Here is a 7,327-nt window from a genome sequence, read left to right as displayed (position 1 = left end):
GGAGCATGAAAAACAGGAATGATATTTGTTGTTCTGTAAGGGTAATGAGGTTCTGCTTCTTGCTAAAGTAAGACCCCCTCCGCATTTCTCACACAACGTGTCACTAACCTAGGTGTGTTGTCAGTAATGTGTCATTCACTAGCCATGGGCTGTTGTCAGTAACATGTCACTAGCCTAGGGTGTTGTCATTAATTTGGCACTAGCCTAGGGGTATTATCAGTAATGTGTCATTAGCCTAAAAGTGTTGGCAGTAACAAAACTTGGTCAGCACAAAAGTAATGATCAGACAAGGTACAATTACAAATGGCTGAAAACATCTTATTTTTAAGAGTTGCCGCAAAAGTAAACTATGTCATCTTTAGGAATATACAAAGAACACAAAAGGCAACAACAAGTATATGATAATTGTTTTTTTTTTTTTTTTAAACTATTTAACAAATTTAAGACAAACTTAACATTCAGCTCTTCAATGAAACGTCAAAATGATTAAAAAGCAATAACGATAATTATTTGCCATCTGGAAACAATGGGAAAATTGTCAGCCCAATAGGTATTCCTCTAATGTTGGTGGTGATACATCGAAAAATATCCCGGTTTCACTGCCATAAAGACAGGTATGGCAATTTGTCAGTAGAACTGCAACTTTGTAATACTTTCCCACGGGTTGCTGATATAACTTTAGATTTTTCATGTAGTCTAGAAATGCAAATAATGACAAAACTTTCCCAAAAGCCCACTCCACACAAATGCGTACTGCTGACATTCTTTTGTTGAAAATCATTTGATTCCTGGAGATGACTCCGCCTCTGAATGGTGCAATTATTTATCCATCAGTCACCGGATATGCCGGGTCACCATAGATGCAAAATATTCGCCCCTGTTGAGTTGTCATATGGACCCTCATTTGTGCTAAAATGTCACTTTCACGTAACATTCCTGCGTCATGTCGACGTCCTTCTATGGGACCAAACAAGTTTGAGATGATCCCAGTAGGGGTAACAATGCTTTGAAATTTCAAGGCATGTGACCTTTTGTGGCCATTAAACACAAGTCTTTGGTTTTCCTGTGGTCTGCATATTGGTCTAACAGTACCGTCGATAAAACCCCAGCAGCTATCTAAAGGCCCATCACGATTGAAAACCGCACCTGCAAAACGTTCTAAACACTCTTGTGAGAGCCAACTCATGTTGAAGTCTGAAAGAAGATGACAATGATTGTCATGTATGTAATCGAGAACTTCATTGATAATGAGAGAAAGTTCTGTTTTTGATCTGCCAAATATATATTCTAGATCTTCAAGGCGACAAGGGTAGGCAAGTCGTCGTAATACCATGCAAAGTCCACCAATACCTCTTGCCGTGGTGCGATTACTACATACAACTTTCTCTGGTATACGCAGGGCGCGACGAAGAATTTCAATATCATCTTTATCAAATCTAAAAAAAGATCGACACTGTTCATTTGTAAGTTTTTCAACTTCTATACCTGGAAAATTGCCCTTTTCCTCTTTACATAATGACAAAAGCAGTAATTCATCGGAGTCTTCTAAAGCTGCTAACACATTCAAGTTTTCCGCCATAGTTATCAAACATATAACAAAGACAACTATTCTTTGTTTTCAACCAATGAGATAATATTTTGCATAACGTCTTTTACACGTACACGTATACGTACTACTTTGCTAAACACACCGTGGCATAATAAAAAATTACGGGTACGTGTACTTCTGTTCTACACGTACGCGTTCACGCACACGGACGTTTGCTAAACCTCTCTAATAAATAAATTATATAAACGACTAAAAGAGTGTACACAACAACTCCAAATACAAAAAAGGTAACTATAAATGTAATTATTTATAAATATTTCGGATCCTCAGTGAGATTCTGATGTTAAATGAATCATCTTAAGGTCTTCTTAGATTAAACTGTTTCAATCTTGAAATTTATACAATAAAAAAGTCAAACCGAACATCAGTTAAGACGCTTGCACCATTCTAAAAAAAATATTAAATATAAAATAGGTTATATGGCTTATTACAACAGAGAGTTCAAATATATGCTTTAAATACAAATAATAATGTATGATATGAACTAGCACAATTCTAAAACTATAACGGTAACGACAATTATGATGGTACAAGAATGATTACGTCAATAAAATTACCAAATAGACAGCACTGAACGATCTAAATTGATAAATATTTTAAATTGACAGAGTAAAGTAGCTGCAACAGACTCTGAGTATTTAAACATCGCGAACAAACAACTGTTAAAACGTAATCATAAGTTTTGAATAGGTATAACTAGAAGAACGTGGCTTGGTACTTATACATCCCCCAAAAAATTAAGCAATTTAAATGGGTATCTACAAGAAGTTTATTTAATGGATGAGAAAGGTTAAAAAATAGAAACAGAAACTGTAATAATGAGCAATATAACCTAAATGTGAAGCGCTACATGGAGTCGAACTACATCTTTTCATTTATCCCATTTGGTGCCAAAGTTGTTAATTTCCGTATCCAAAACCTTTCCCGAGCGAGTCTTTCCTCCTTAGACCAAGCAGAGTTGTGGTCAATGATTTTAATGGTCAGTCGATTGAGATCTGCCTTAGTGTGGCCAGGGATCTCAAATGTCGACTGAGAGGGAGGTCTTGCTTGCATTGGTAGTCGCTACGATGGCCGTTCATTCGTTTGTGAAACGGCTGTTCTGACTCGCCAACATACTGTTTACCACATTTACACTGTAAGAGATACACAACATTTGAAGTCTTGCAATTAACTTTGCAAAATATGGTGTATTCTGTACCAGTGGAGTGACTGTTAAAAGTCTGGGTATCCAGTATTTGCTTGCAAGTCAGACATCGTTCATTTTCGCAACCCTTGCAAGAGCCCCCAGATGAAGAGCCTGCTTGAGAGGATAAGTCAGGTCTCACCAGCAAGTCTTTAAGGCTTTTGGGCCTACGTAAAGCCAGTACAGGTGGCTCGGGAAAGATCTTGGATAGTTTACGATGTTTTTCGATCTCTTTCCAATTTTCGCGGATTAGGTGAGATAAGTTGTCAAATTTTGGATGGTAAGTCAACACAAAAGGCACCCTCTTGTTGACCTTTTTGTCTTTATATTGTAAAAGCTCATCTCGGCTAATGTTGTTATCACGAGCAAAACCTTTATCAATGTCTTTTCTTTTGTATCCCCGATGTTTAAGGTGACCGCGAAGTTCTTGTAAACGTTTTTTTGCAATATCGTTGGTGGAGCAAATCCTTTTTAATCGTATGGCCCGGCTGTAGGGAACACTCTTGGTGCAGTGTTTGGGATGACAACTTAAAGGAGATAGATATTGATGTTTGTCTGTGGGCTTACAATACAGATCAGTAGATATGTTTCCATCCCTCAATTTCGTTGTAGTGTCAAAAAATGTGATCTTAGAGTCAGAGATTTCATATGCGAATTTGATTGAGCATCGTTGGGCATTGGGCATCGTTGGCATGATGAATGAACAAATTGAGTTCTTGTGCAGTATTGTCCCACTTCATGTCAATATCGTCAATAAATCGGAACCAAGAGAGGGGTTGATGAAGAGATTAATTGAGAATTCTCTGTTCTAATTTCCCCATAAAAATATTGGAATAAGACGGGGCCATCTTTGTTCCCATTGAATGTGAAGTTATTGCATTTTAATACCAAAGTTAGAATCTGGATGAGACATTCAGTTGGTGGATGCAATGTGTTACGAGAGTTCCAGACTTCCCTACAGGCTTCAATACCATCGTCATGGGGAATGTTAGTATAGAGGGAGGTAACATCAAGCGAGACAAGGATCGTTTCAGGTGAAAGAGGGTTCAGAGATTCCATTTTCTTAAGATAGTGTGTTGTGTCTTGAATATAGGATGGTAAATTTTCTACATGTGATCTCAGATGAAAGTCAATAAATTCTGATATTTTCGCTGTAGGGTGGTCATTGGCAGAAACAATTGGTCTACCTGGATTATTGACTATGTATTTTGGGCAGAAGATAGAAACGCCTGGGCCTATTTTTTTCAGGGTTTAGATATTTAAATGTGTCTTCATCAATATGTCCCTGTTCACACATGTTTTTTTAGGTTTGTGGTGATCTCTTTGTTGAACTGTGGGGTGGGGTCAGAGTCTAATTTCTTATAAAATCTCTCATCAGAGAGTTGACGTTCTGCCTCTTGAATGTAGTCACATTTGTCCATGACGACAAAAGCGCTACCTATATCATCTGGTTTGATTATAATGTCGTCTCTGTTCTTAAGTTTCCGCACAGCTTCATTTTCTTCAGACAATAAATTGCCGAATGTTTGGGAAGTGGCAGTAGACAGATGTGTTACGTCGGATTTAATTTTGTCAATTATATGTTCCAAAGTTGCACATTTACTGGGTTTAGGAATCCATGAACTTTTTTTCCTGAATCTGGGAATATCGACATCTTCTTGGTCGTCATCTGAGTCGAGATCACTTGTGTCACTATCAGTGGAACTTTTTGGGGTGTTCTTATAAAAATATTCCTTGATTCTGAGGGATTTTGCTAGCTTGTCTAGGTCATCTTCCAAAAGTAAAGAATCTATTTTGCCCGGCGTGGGACAAAAATTAAGACCTTTTGACAGTACCTTAGTCTCGGTCGCCGACAAAGCAACTGAAGACAAATTGACTACAGTGTTTGTAGAGTTCATGCAACTTTGTTTTTTCCTCCTGAATCGACGATTGCGTTTTTTTTTACCGGTAATGATGGTACGATTGAGAGTTAAGGTAGTCTGCTTTCTTACAACAGTGTCCAAAAGTACGCCGTCTCGTTTAAACTTATTTACTTGATTTTTGTGTAATTTCCGGGATTCAATGCGTAAGATGTCATGAAGGCGCTCGTTAATGGTGAGCATGTCAGGACCGGAAAGTTCTTGGCATGATTAGTTGTAAAGATGGTTATAAGTACGTTGTAAATTTAAATGTTTATGAGACGCTTCAGCGTGTAATAGATCCATCAATTTCATGGAACTACTGTGGAGAATATTATTCAATCTATCCATAAATCTGATAGATTTTGCACCGGTGGTAAGGGGTGAAGCTTTCAAAATAAGCACCTTCGGAACAATACCCTGAGACAACTAAATTTTTAAATTTGATACATGATGTTCGGTTTTAACTATTTTAAGACTCAAAGCTCTAAGCTTTTTAAAAAAAAGACATAGTTTGCCTGATGGTAAGGCTGTAAGGAAAATCTGAACGGGTAATAGATCACTCGATACAGACTAAAAATTAAAATATATATAAAACGTCTGAATAGAAGTCAACGATTTCCCCCACGAGGGCGCTGGATCGTTACGAGTAACGATACATGTACACAATAAATAAATTATATAAAGCCTAAAAAAGTGTACACAACAACTCCAAATACAAAAAATGTAATTATTTATAAATATTTCGGATAACAGATATCCTTCCTCAGTGAGATTCTGATGTTAAATGAATCATCTTAAAGTCTTCTTAGATTATTAAACTGTTACAATCCTGAAATTTATACAATACAAAAGTCAAACCGAATATCAGTTAAGACGCTTGCACCATTCTAAAAAAAAGAATAAACATGAAATAGGTTATAAGGCTTATTACAACAGAGAGTTCAAATATATGCTTTAAATACAAATAATAATGTATGATATGAACTAGCACAATTCTAAAACTTTAACGGGAACGACAATTATGATGTACAAGAATGATTACGTCAATAAAATTACCAAATAGACAGAACTGAACGATCTAAATTGATAAATATTTTAAATTGACAGAGTAAAGAAGTTGCAACAGACTCTTAGTATTTAAAATCGCGAACAAACAACTGTTAAAACGTAATCATAAGTTTTGAATAGGTATAAATAGAAGAACGTGGCTTGGTACTTATACATCCCTTAAAAAATTAAGCAATTTAAATGGGTATCTACAAGAAGCTTTTTTAATGGATGAGAAAGGTTAAAAAATAGAAACAGAAACTGTAATAATGAGCAATATAATCTAAATGTGAAGCGCTACATGGAGTCGAACTACATCTTTTCATTTATCCCATTCCCAAAGTTGTTAATTTCCTTATCCAAAAACCTTTTCCGAGCGAGTCTTTCCTCCTTAGACCAAGCAGAGTTGAGGTCAATGATTTTAATGGTCAGTCGATTGAGATCTGCCTTAGTGTGGCCAGGGGATCTCAAATGTCGACTGAGAGGGAGGTCTTGCTTGCATTGGTAGTCTCTACGATGGCCGTCCATTCGTTTGTGAAACGGCTGTTCTGACTCGCCAACATACTGTTTACCACATACACCATATTTTGCAATGTTAATTGCAAGACATCAAATGTTGTGTATCTCTTACAGTGTAAATGTGGTAAACAGTATGTTGGCGAGTCAAAACAGCCGTTTCACAAACGAATGAACGGCCATCGTAGCGACTACCAATGCAAGCCAGACCTCCCTCTCAGTCGACATTTGAGATCCCCTGGCCACACTATGGCAGATCTCAATCGACTGACCATTAAAATCATTGACCACAACTCTGCTTGGTATAAGAAAGAAAGACTCGCTCGTGAAAGGTTTTGGACAAGGAAATTTTAAAACAACTTTGGCACCAAATGGGATAAATGAAAAGATGTAGTTCGACTCCATGTAGCGCTTCACATTTAGGTTATATTACTCATTATTACAGTTTCTGTTTCTATTTTTTAACCTTTCTCATCAATTAAATAAACGTCTTGTAGATACCCATTTAAATTGCTTAATTTTTTGAGGGTTGTATAAGTACCAAGCCACGTTCTTCTAGTTATACCTATTCAAAACTTATTCATCTGTTTGTTCGCGATGTTTAAATACTCAAGAGTCTGTTGCAGCTACTTTACTCTGTCAATTTAAAATATTTATAAATTTAGATCGTTCAGTGCTGTCTATTTGGTAATTTTATTGACGTTATCATTCTTGTACCATCATAGTTGTCGTTCCCGTTAAAGTTTTAGAATTGTGCTAGTTCATATCATACATTATTATTTGTATTTAAAGCATATATTTGAACTCTCTGTTGTAATAAGCCTTATAACCTATTTCATGTTTATTCTTTTTTTTAGAATGGTGCAAGCGTCTTAACTGATGTTCGGTTTGACTTTTGTATTGTATAAATTTCAAGATTGTAACAGTTTAATAATCTAAGAAGACTTAAAGATGATTCATTTTACATCAGAATCTCACTGAGGAAGGATATCTGTTATCCGAAATATTTATAAATAATTACATTTATAGTTACCTTTTTTTTTTGTATTTGGAGTTGTTGTGTACACTCTT

At 36.2% G+C, this 7,327-nt stretch overlaps 1 pseudogene; it reads right to left on the bottom strand.

Annotated features, from left to right (window-relative positions):
- Nucleotides 1-422: 422 nt before the first annotated feature.
- LOC143055463 (uncharacterized) lies at nucleotides 423-1,587 on the bottom strand (annotated as a pseudogene).
- Between the last annotated feature and the right edge of the window lie 5,740 nt (nucleotides 1,588-7,327).

This window comes from Mytilus galloprovincialis, chromosome 12 (genome assembly GCF_965363235.1).
Source record: "Mytilus galloprovincialis chromosome 12, xbMytGall1.hap1.1, whole genome shotgun sequence".
NCBI lineage: Eukaryota > Metazoa > Mollusca > Bivalvia > Mytilida > Mytilidae > Mytilus > Mytilus galloprovincialis.
Note: the sequence above shows the minus strand (reverse complement) of the source record. Positions and strands in the feature narration are given on the sequence as shown.